We start from the raw sequence: 11,832 nt of genomic DNA, 5'->3' as shown, positions 1-11,832 counted from the left end.
ACAACTTAAATTAGTACTTATTCAATAAGTATATAACACGAAGGCTCGTATCATAAGTTAATTGTGAATTTGGCATAAGCTAAAAAGGAGTTTATAAGGTCATAGCCTACTTTTAAAAGCCCAAAGAAACACCATTAGTTCTTCCAAACGCTCCCATAACTGGATCCAGTTTATGTAAATAATTGAAATGATTTCTTTGAAGACTCAGTCAATTTTATATGCTTTGGCTTTAGTGCTTCATTTGTAACCATAAGGTGCATGTGAAACACCTTTTTGTGTGTCTGATTGCATTATTTGGGATGGTTCAAAACATGATTTCTTTGAATTGCTGCTTGGTATTGCAAGCAACTATTTAAATTTTTTCCTTCTTTGGTCGCTGACGGTTTTGTTGGCCTATAAGTTATAACTTTTATCAATGTATATTGCCAATTATTTTACCATATTAAGTTCACTTGCTCTTGTCTCTTGCTGATTTATGTCACTCTGCCGGATCATGTTGGCCTAATGTTTCTGAATTTGATTCCCTCTTTGACTATATTTGGGTTGTCTTTTGGCTTACTCTTTTGTAGCCTAGACTTGTTTCTTTGAAACAACTTATATATATATACACTCTTTAATTATATAACACCACCTCTTAGTGTCAGGAGGTTAAAAATTAGTGTTTAATCATTAATTGAAATAATTATTTATGGTTTTCTAAATTTGTACAGAATCCTATTTTTATCTTCAGTTTGTGCCTGTCTATCTCTATATGTTCTTTCGCTTTACAGTATTTTGAGCCTTGCGTTTAGTTGAATTTTTAACTTATACCAAGGTCTTCCTCATCTATCCCCATATACCTAAATGGAAAGGAAATTAACATGGGGTTTTGGAAGAAATATTTAAGAGAAATTTTCAGCTTTTTTTGTTGTTTAACTATATATGGTATTTGCCTGCCTTGTTCATTTCATTTTCACAATATTACTGATGTCAAAATATAATTGTGAACGACCATTTTGGTGGTGTTTAGCTATGAAAGTATACATCGTTATGTACTTAATATTCATTGTTCAAGCATTTTATTATGCATACTGAAAGGTCACTCTGTTTTATTCTTATGATTAACTAATATGATGCTTCTTCATTTTATATTTCTCACCCTGATTGCTATGTTAATGACTAACTGTCTGAATAAATTTATAAACATGGTTGGTAAATATTTGCAGCAACTGTAGACAAGGCTTGGAGGATTCTTTATTTTAAATTCTGTCGTTGATGTTTTGAACATTTTGCTTAAACATTTGTCTTTTATGTTCAAATATATCCTTTTTACAAGTTACCATTACTCATTTTGACATAAAAAAAAAAAAAAATCATTCGTTGTTATCAAATTTAAGAACGAAATGGGATAGCCTGTTCCATTGTGATCTTGAGTTTTCTCTTTTCTTTGTCTAGTTTTATTTTATTCGGTCTTTGACATGTTTATGAATCAGTGTTTAAGAATCAAATAATAAGCTGTCTAATGATGGTCGTATTGGATAAACAAATTCTTTTTATGACTTGAGCGCTGAAAATTCATAACGTCTAAACCGATCTTTTACCAAATTAAACTAACTTGGATTTGGAGTTTAATTTTGACACAGTATCCATCCATGTAAACCTTTTTGTCCCAACACTTTTTGGAATAATTGTGATAAAATTATTTAGTAATATGATAATTTACAATTAAATGGCGGTATAATTTGTGTTTACTCATATTACAATTAATCTTTTTTCTTTATGAAACGTGAATGCTCTACTCAAAATTAGAGCTGTCAAAATGGATCACAATTCGTTGGCCAACTAGGTCCACCACAGGTTCGAACCGGGTTGAGTTTGAAAAAATTGTATTTTTTTTATGCGAGTCAGATTTCAACCTGACTCATTTAAATTCAGCTCATGCGGATTGAATCCGTGGTGGACCGGATTGGCCTATCAATCCACCTACCTAATTTTATTTTATTAAAATTTAATTTTAATTTTATAAAAAAAGATGTTGCTTGAAAAAATTATTTAAATTCTTTATTTTCAAAATTAATTAAACACCCATGTTGGGAGTGAAATTTGAGAGTGAAATTAGTTTAGATTTGAATTATAGAAAGTTTGTAAAATTTTTTATTTTAAAAAATTATAATTAAGTGAGCCAATGAACCAACTTGAGGTGAGTCAGGCCGGATGACCTGTTTTGACAGCTCTACTCAAAATATATGATTTTTGTTACCAAGAATTAATGGACCATTTCTTTTATTGGGTATGTCTTGGAAGGCAGGTTCTTGCACCACCATAAATTTCATTCTGCATTTTTCCGTTTTTGATTCATATGTCCACTTTTTCCTATATATAATAAAACAATATCCTAGAAAATTGTCAAAAAATGATATATGTCCACTTTTTCCGTGTTTTAGTTATTTATCATTTTTTATTTTTCTTTCACTTAAAATTTTCATTCTCTTTTTCTTTAATTTCTACTTTTCGGTCTTTCATCTTCAGTAATCTTAACGTTGATAGATGGGTTGAATTCTAAAGTTTATGAGCATAACCTTGACCTATGATTGCGATCATGTTTATGAAATTATAAAATTGAACGAACTATAAAACTTCTTTATGACTTGAAGTTTTTAGCAGTAAGTGTTTTTTGTCTTTTTACTTAGAATAATTGTATCAATGGAATAGACGGGCTAACATGATAACTAATATGAGGTATTATTACCGAAGAAATGAGGTATTCAATGGTAGTGATGTTATATTATATGTGGTTATATTATAATATAGAATAAAAGTAATGTTCAACTTTTGATTTTGGCTTTGTTGTCGTAATTATAAGATTTACTTGGAAGAAATACATTTGTATTGTTAGGATGTAAAAGGAGTAGAAAATATAGAAAATACAAATTTGAAGCTCATCTTAGTATATGTAGCACAAGAAAATGCGAGTATCCTTTTAAATTGAGAGGCATGCCAATTTCTAATGGAGAGGGGTGGGTATTGAATTTTATATGTGGATATCATAACCATGTTTTGACATAAAGTTTAGTTGGTCACCCTTTTACTAGAAAGTTAAACTCTACTAAACATTCATTGCTTATTGATATGATTAAGAGTCAAGTGAAGTTGGCAAACATCCTCCTCACTCTCAAAGAAAATAATGACCTTTAACCCTTTTTATGAGCCAGTGTCGTATGTCTCCTTTTACGTTCACCTTATGAATGACTCTCAACCCAATATGTAGATGTGTTCTTTCCATTTTTATAACAAACAAATTCATAAAGTATTAAAATCAATATAGATAAAAAATAAAGAAATCTATAACACACAAAAAAGTATAAATACACACCATCGGATTTTGAAACTGGAAGAACTCTGAATTGGATTTCAAAATCCGGATAAAATCAAGTTAAGCCCTTCGTCGAATCTCAAAATCCAAGAAAAACCCTTTATTGTTTTAAATTCTGGAAAAACTTTTAACAAGAGAAATTTGATGAAATCCTTAATCGAATTTTGAAATCCAGTTAAGCACTCACCAAATTCAACATTTGATTCTAAATCTAGTTCATATTTTTAATTTGATAGACTTTTAACTGGAATTCAAAATCCAATAAAACCCATTAAAATTCAAAATTTAGTGAACATTGTTTTCTCATATTCATAAAGATTCTCCTTTTCTATTATCATATACACTTACTAATCATTTTAAATGAAATGTAAACAAATAAATCAAAAGGAATATGTACATGGAGTGGATGAATGCCGAGTGCAAGGATGAAAAAAAATGTTATGATGAAATCCACAAAAGAACTTGGTCACGAAATTCGTAAGAGCAACAAAGTTGTGGTAAGGGTGGAGAGGAAATTGGGAGGGAGGTGTGACACTAGTGTTATCGCAGAAACGTGAGAGTAAAAGTGGGTGGGTGGGTGGGTGAGGATAATTATAGGTGAGAGAAAAAATATTTTACCCTTGTCAAACAAAGGATAGTTTTGACATTAACATAGAATTAGGAGGTGTAGGAATCAAGCTTGGAGGTGCATGAAGAAACCTCTTCCTTGTTAGTAGGCACACTGCATATGGAGCAGCCCAATCTGATAAAGAAATTGGGTCAGTCCGAATTGAATTTCAGCCAGGTAAACATCGAGAGTCGATTTGGACAAGTTTCTTTACGAGAACTTCTTTTTCATAAATTAAATATGCATAAATTAAAATTAATTTACACATCAGTTAATATGCATAAACTCTGACATAATTTCTCCAACATATTTTTTAACACTTGCATTATACAAAGTAAACTTAATTTTTTTATACATTGCTATCTTTTAGAAATTATTCTTTATCAAGGTTGTCCAACTTACCTAAAAATATTAACATTTCTCTAGTAAAACCTAGTAAAATTGAATAAAAAGTTATATGCATATTATTATTCTTCATCAAACTTTACTTTTTAACTGTTGAATTCAGTTGTTGGTGGGGTTTGAATCCTAAAACAATGTTTAGGCGGCAGGTAGAAATTTAGATTCCTTGGGAATTGTTGAGGTACAAAGAGATGAGGTAAAAGTTGCTTAATTATTGATAATCATTGTTCTCTTCATGAAAAAAGAAGTTGCATGTTATTGTGAAATGCAACTGGAGAAGGTAAAAATGGTAACTAGCATGTTAGGTTAGGATTAATTTTGAAAATTTTGTTAAGTTCTTTCTAGAAGCTGGCTACTCATAATGATCTGTTTCTCACTTAGCTAGAATTTGTGGCTGTGTAGCATGAGATCATATCATATCGGGTCTGATTAAAAATGTGCCAAAACCAAGTTGAACTGATATATGCAGAGAAATCTATTATGAATCTATTGGGAAAGCAGAGAATGTGGTTAAATACACATTAAATCAATAAGAAGCATATAATGGAACAGTGGATGATGATAAAAAACAGATGGTGAAACAATGGATGAAAAGAATCTTTATTATTTTTTTCTGTTCTTTATGTATAAAGTTCTCTCCCTCATTTATGGCAAGAACACTTCATTTGGAATCTTAACTCCCTAGCTTTCCCTTTAGGCCTTTAAGTAGTCAAGTGTTTTGATTTGATGTGACAAAATTAGTTATAAGAGCATCATCCATGAGGTACTTTTTTTGGCGCTTCCTTCATGATAGTCCATTGCCATCCGAAAGCTACAATTTGCTCTTTCTTCTCCTTATTTAATTATTTATGTTAATGATTTTCATTACAGAGAAAAGCTGGATTAGTTTGGGCCTTTAATCAGGCACGGCAACCTTTAATAGCAAAAAAGTGGCAAAATTTTATGTACGATGCTTTATTTGGGGCTCAAATTACTATTATTAGATTCCGATCGAATATATTTTTTGGACCCAGTAATCAGACACAGATCTTGAATCATTTAGCATTTGCAAGCAATCACAAACCCAGAATATTGGGCTTTCTGGCTTGCAAATTTATAAACTTTAACCTCTTTTTATAACCTTCAATGATTTAGGTTCACTTCCTTTGTAAGAAAGGGAAAAAGGTACTTAATGTCGGTAATCATTTATAAACTTGTGGTTGGAATCACTCATTTCTCTCTCTCTGTGCCCCCTCTCCCGTTTATCATCAGATGAACCATTACACCCTTTGATTATTTCTACCACACTGTCCTTTTCTTTCTCAATCTCTACGTATATATTATATGGCCACAACACAAACACCAAAGTTCAACCTCAAAACCGATGCACAAAAGAATGTGGTATGCTGTTTTTTGATTGAGATATTTAGCAGGTAAAGTTGATTAGACGGAGTGTAGTTTCCAGAAGACATAAGACGTAAGACATTAGTAGTAGAAAAATACTTGGGTTGTTGGGACAGTAAGCATGATCGCAGACGGTGCACCACGTTTTTTGAGGGTAAGTATGCAGTAAAATGAATGATTAAGATGGGTTTTGTGTGTGTGATGTTGAGAATTGTTTAATTAGGAAGACAATGAATGACATTATGTTTTAGATTCTGCCTTGTGGCCCACCGAAGCTTTAATGGTAAGATATTTGAATGTTAAAATAATTTTCATGTGGACAGGGAGAGATTGTTGATGAGAACAATATGCACTATCTGAAGCAAGAGAATCTAGAGTTTGTCAAACTGGGGACACCAACCTTATTGTTTTAGTTGCCAACACTCTCCCACTTGGAAACCCTTTCTCAGAAAGCTTCTAAATAATTTTAAAGTTAGCATCAGTGTCTCCAATATGCTCTAACACGAAGGCCTACCTCTCAGCCCCCATCCAATTTCACTTCCTTTGCTTCCAACTGCACTAATATTCTCTCACCATCATTTTTAATTTTAATAACCATTTTAAGGTACACTGTCTTATTGTTTGACCTAGTGCTCAAGGCATCACAACCCAATCATTCCTCTGCTTTAACCAACCCAATCTTTATCAGTACTACTACTCCTGCCTCCACGATCATCAAAATACCAAAACGATAATCATTCATCTCACTACAAATAATGCTTCGTCCCAAATCTCAATCACTCACTCTTATCCAAACCTCCAATCTTATGCTCACTTCATGCACCCTTTTACTTCTAAACGATAAAGATCCAATTTTTTTCTTCCCGCAATCTCAGAAACCTCTGGTATGAAACCAGATAGAGATAATGGCAACATGGGATGTCATCCTCAACTTTGCAGTTGGTTTGTTGAAATGGGGGCAGGACACTGCATATAAGTGCTATCCAACCATGATTTGACTCACATGCAACATCCTAGCTCTTACCATTCACATATACATACATTATAACTTTTCTAGCAGAAACTAGAAATAAAAAATGTGAAACTGAAGATTAAATAATTCATTTTAGGAGAATCCCATGACCCTAAGGGAGCAGGATACGGAAAAGATGTCACTTCTATTTGTGGAAATTTGTGTGCTTTGCTTGAGAAACCTACACTAAAATTTTGTGTAACTTTTCTGTTTCTCATATTTGATGATTAGCTACAATTAAATTAACTTGGTCTTCTATACAAACTCCACAACTTAAGTACATCATCCAATCGGTAACAGTGTCTTTAGCAAGTTAATTGTTTATTTTCTTGGCATATAAAGCTGTTTCCAATCAGTGATTTTTCCTCTGATTCGGGCACTGTATCTGGACTAATTTGATTCAACTTTACGCCAAGCTTTACAACCATATCCTTTAATTCGAAAATCTTTGATGTGTTGTTCCTACTTAATTTTGGCTTTTCTTGCTTAAAGGTTGTGTACTATATATAAATATATTCCTGACATTGAGATATATAAGCAGAGCTAAGAAAGAAAGAGTAAGTAAAAGTAAAAGTGGGTGTAAAAAATAAAGACAGAAAGCGTGTGTGATTTGAAGAAGTCAAGAAATAAGTCCAACTAAGCAACGACGCGTGGACCTTTGTAATGCTAAACCCACAAATATTGGAAGCCAGTTTTCTTGCAATACTGGTATAGTGGTGTGTGCTATGTTATGTTATGTTATGTTATGTTAGTCCAAGGAACATGGTTCTTCTTACAAGGACAAAATGAGATAACGTTGTTTCTTCTAAAGGTGACTAATTCAGTTATGGTTCCACCAATGGTTGGAAGTCTTCACCTGCTAATTAATCACGCGTTTCATCTTATCTTATGCTTCAATAATTTCCATTTTTCTCATCACTCTTCAATGTGTTTGTTCCATTTGTATGAAGGCCAGCTTGACATTCAGGAATGTTGGTTTCTCTACCTTATTTAATGCTACACAAGTCATCAATGCATGATACACATGATGTTGAAATCCTCGTTAAGGTTGTTTGATTTTCATCTATTCATCTCACTATTCTTAAAAGAAAGTAATCATTTCTAGAACGTTTCTCTTTGCTTTTCCATTTTCTTAATCCTATGTTTAGGTGTTCAAGTAGAAGATAGCATGCGGTATTTGACGTTGTTGCCTGCAGTTTCCTAACGTGGCCTGACTAGTTAATACGTATCAAGTTTTTCTCAGTAGTGACAAAATTTATCATACCTTAATAATAAATTTTATAATAGCTTTGAGAATATTGCTTTTCCCACCTATGAAATCCTACAGCTGTTACATTTTTACACAGTGCCCATAATGAAGTGTAAGTTTGAAGAAAAAAATGCTTAAAATAATTTTGAACTGAATTGACTTACTACGGCTTCTTATAATCTATAATCGAGTTTGTTTTGACATTAAGAACATTATTACATAAGAAGATGACACTTTTAAATTGTCAATTAAATTAGTCTTAAGCATATTTTGTTCCTTGTTTAAGAAGAAAGTTTGAATGGAGGGAAAGTTACTCTAATTGAATGAATCGACACTAATCAAATTAAATTTTATTGTAAAATTATGTAAACGAAAATATACAAAACAGTAAATATATTTATTTATTGAATGAGAAAGGATGGGGCTAATTGAATGCATCACAGACGACTAACTTCCGTTATATTTATTCATTATTAAAAAATTATATTTTATAACATTTTCAGAGAAAAAATTACTACTTTAACAAAAGATGAAATATAATCTTTTTAACATTATTTACATGTTTCATTTATTATGACTTTAAATGTTTTTTTTACTTTTAAGAAAATTACATTTTAAATATATTAACCTATAATTTATTGTTGAGAATTAATGAGTATGATTAAGAATGAAGTTAAACTTTCTTGCTTTATTCTAATTAATTGAAATTAAAGTTGTCGTTTTCATTTTTGTTTTGTAAAGAGTTATCTTGCCTGATAAATCAGGGATTAATCTCCCAAAATGTGGTTAGGTCCTAGCTAGCTTCTTTAACTTTCTTTATTCTTTTACAAGAAAATATAAAGTGAATATTTGTTTACTAAAGTAACTTTAAGTGAAAATAAAATACAGATGCTAACAAGTAGCTCTCTCTTTAGTTCACATATTTTTATATTTTTCTCATTTGAGTAAAATCTGACATGGGCTCTAATAAGAGAGTATGGGCTCTAATTATTTAATTGGTCTCAGAAACATTTTTTTCTTTTAATAATAAAAATATAAAAAAGTATGCTATTAACATCTTATATAGTATTATTAGAGATGATGAAGAGTCTCCGCGAATATCAATGATAAAAATCTATGATAGATATAACTAGATATTTTTAATGGATATACATATATACAAATATTTAATTGTCTGTGATATTCGTCAAGTAATTATCAGTGAATTTTATTTGATTAATTTCTTTTAAAATTTAAATAACTAAAATAAAATTATTTAAAAATGTTTAAAATTTAATTTTACATATTTTTAATTTTTAAAAAATTATTTTTTTAAAAGACTAAATTTATTTACAGTAATATTTTAGTAAATAATTTGAATTGTATTTTAAAATTTAATTTTTTATTTAATTGTATGTTTTAATAATTTATTTTAAATTATTTGATCTAACATCTCAAAAATTAAAACATAAAATATCTATGATATCCATCCATGTACTTTTCATATATTTCTCACTAATGGTTTTTTTTAAGGTAACTAATGAATCCTACCCGTATCCAATTTGACTCTTTGTGATATTAAATATAATGTATAAAAAAATTATACAAATGACTGGATAAAATTTTCTATGATAAAACAAAACAATACAAACAGTATCAAATTAATCAATGCACAAATTAAAAAGTTATACTAGATTAATTTTAATATATATATATATATATATATATATATATATATATATATATATAATTTATTTACATTTTATTATTTTTCATGAAGTGATTTTCGCGATATGCTTTTGTTAATAAGTGTGATAAAGGCTCAACATAGTGAATACTGGAAGCATTTTATTCTATATTTCCTGTAATTTAAAATTATTATATTATTTTTTATTAAATATTATGAATATTTTTATTGTGATTTTCTTTAACCATATGTTGATAACCCTTTTAAACATTTTATTCACTTGAATGGAGTTGGGAGAGAGGGATTAATGAATTTGAGAAAATTTAAAAAGTAAATTTTGTTGTTGTTTATTTGAGTGGATTTGAAAGTGAGAGTGAATTTGAAAGTAAATTTTTTTAATCTGTCATATCAATTAAATCTTATACTAATTCTCATAAACTTTACTTTCAAATCCACTCTCGCTTACCTCCAAATCCACTCAAATAAACAACAAAAAATTTACCTTCAAATTTTTTCAAATTCATTTCATCACTCTCAAATCTATTTAAGTGAACAAAACCTTAGTAAAAATAATAGTCAGCATAGGTGACTTTACGTCCCCTTCCCCATCTGTTTATAACTTTGGTGTCTCTTCTGTTCTCATGCAACCAAAGTAATTTGTTTTATTAATAATTATGACATTAAAAATGCTTTCACTTTTATTTTTCTTTAATTTAATCTTTTTACGAACCTTAATTAAGCAGTGTCCGACTAACAGGAGACAGCTAGTTGTCCCAGAATTAGAAATTGATTAGCCTTAGTTAATGAATATAGTAATGAAGTTAGTTAGATTGGTAATTGATCCCATCTTGAATGTGCACAACTTTTTGGGTGTTGATTTCAAATTATTTGAACTTTATAAGGGCTTAAGGTCCACATGTGAAGGACCTCTTATTTTGTTATCCTTAAAAAAATGCCCTAATTCTTATATTGTTACTCACTTGGGACCCTATGCCCACCAAGAACAAACAAACAAACACCTTCACCTCAAAAAAAAGCTCATAATCACACAAGAAATAGGGCACATGCATTAACATCATTCTTCCAAGATGAGTGGACCTGGTTTCTTAATTTGGCATTAAAACATGTTTGATTCAATGTCAACAGTTTCATCCATTGGGATTTTCGGGCATGAAGTCATTCTAATTATAGGAACCAGTTTTAAGACCGTTACATAAGTAAACACTGAATCAAATGAAACAAACATCCACATCATACGTAAACAAATAAGTGTAGGAACTAGAAATGAAGAACACAAAAAAAAGGGTCAAATGGCCCAGTTGAAGGGCTGTGAAGAGTGGCGACTACGTTGAAGATAGACTAAATTAAAGCCTTAAAGTATGGGAAGATTTATGATGAAGCCTTAAAAGACAACAAAAAAACAGTGTAGAAGAAGGAGATAAACACCCACTAATCCCAACTACCTACCTCACCACAAACCATGTTACGAACTATGTTTTTTTCCAACCTCAGGAGAAAATAAGTAACACATTTATGTGGGAACAAGAGAAAGGGATAATTTGATTTTTTTTCCTCAGGTCACAATCTTTACTTTGAACTTTTCAATACAAATAATAATTCTTTTTTCATTTTATTTCCACCACCTAAGCCTCAATTCTCACAAAATTTAGTGTTAAATGGCCTACTTTTTGTACTCTATTATTATTATAATAATAATAATTATTATTGTTAGTAATAAATATTATTATTATTAATAATATATTACTTAGACATAAGGAAATAGGGGTAGGTCATTTTCATTGCATTGGGACTTAGGCTAGTAGTTAAGCGTGGTGGTTGCTAAAGAATATTAATGTCTCTTGTGTGGTGGCATCGCAACTGTAGACATGTTACGTGGTAAATAGGCATCCTATGTGTTAGGTATTTTTGTCATGCCACTCTCTAATAAGACTAATAATTTATATATACATATATATGTATATATATATATATATATATATATAATTAATATATAAGTAATAATAGGCAGCTAGCACTAGTAGAAGTTTGGACCAATATTGCTGTGCTAAAAAATATTACAAAGAAATTCATTGTATAAAATACAAATTATCAAACTCATTTTCAATTTTTGCTTTCTTTTGACTTTTTTCCTATTGCGAAT

Source organism: Vigna umbellata, chromosome 8 (assembly GCF_029865625.1).
Source record: "Vigna umbellata cultivar VRB3 chromosome 8, Vumbellata_1.0, whole genome shotgun sequence".
Taxonomy (NCBI): Eukaryota; Viridiplantae; Streptophyta; class Magnoliopsida; order Fabales; family Fabaceae; genus Vigna; species Vigna umbellata.
The sequence above is the reverse complement of the archived record's forward strand: the minus strand, read 5'-3'. Positions refer to the sequence as shown.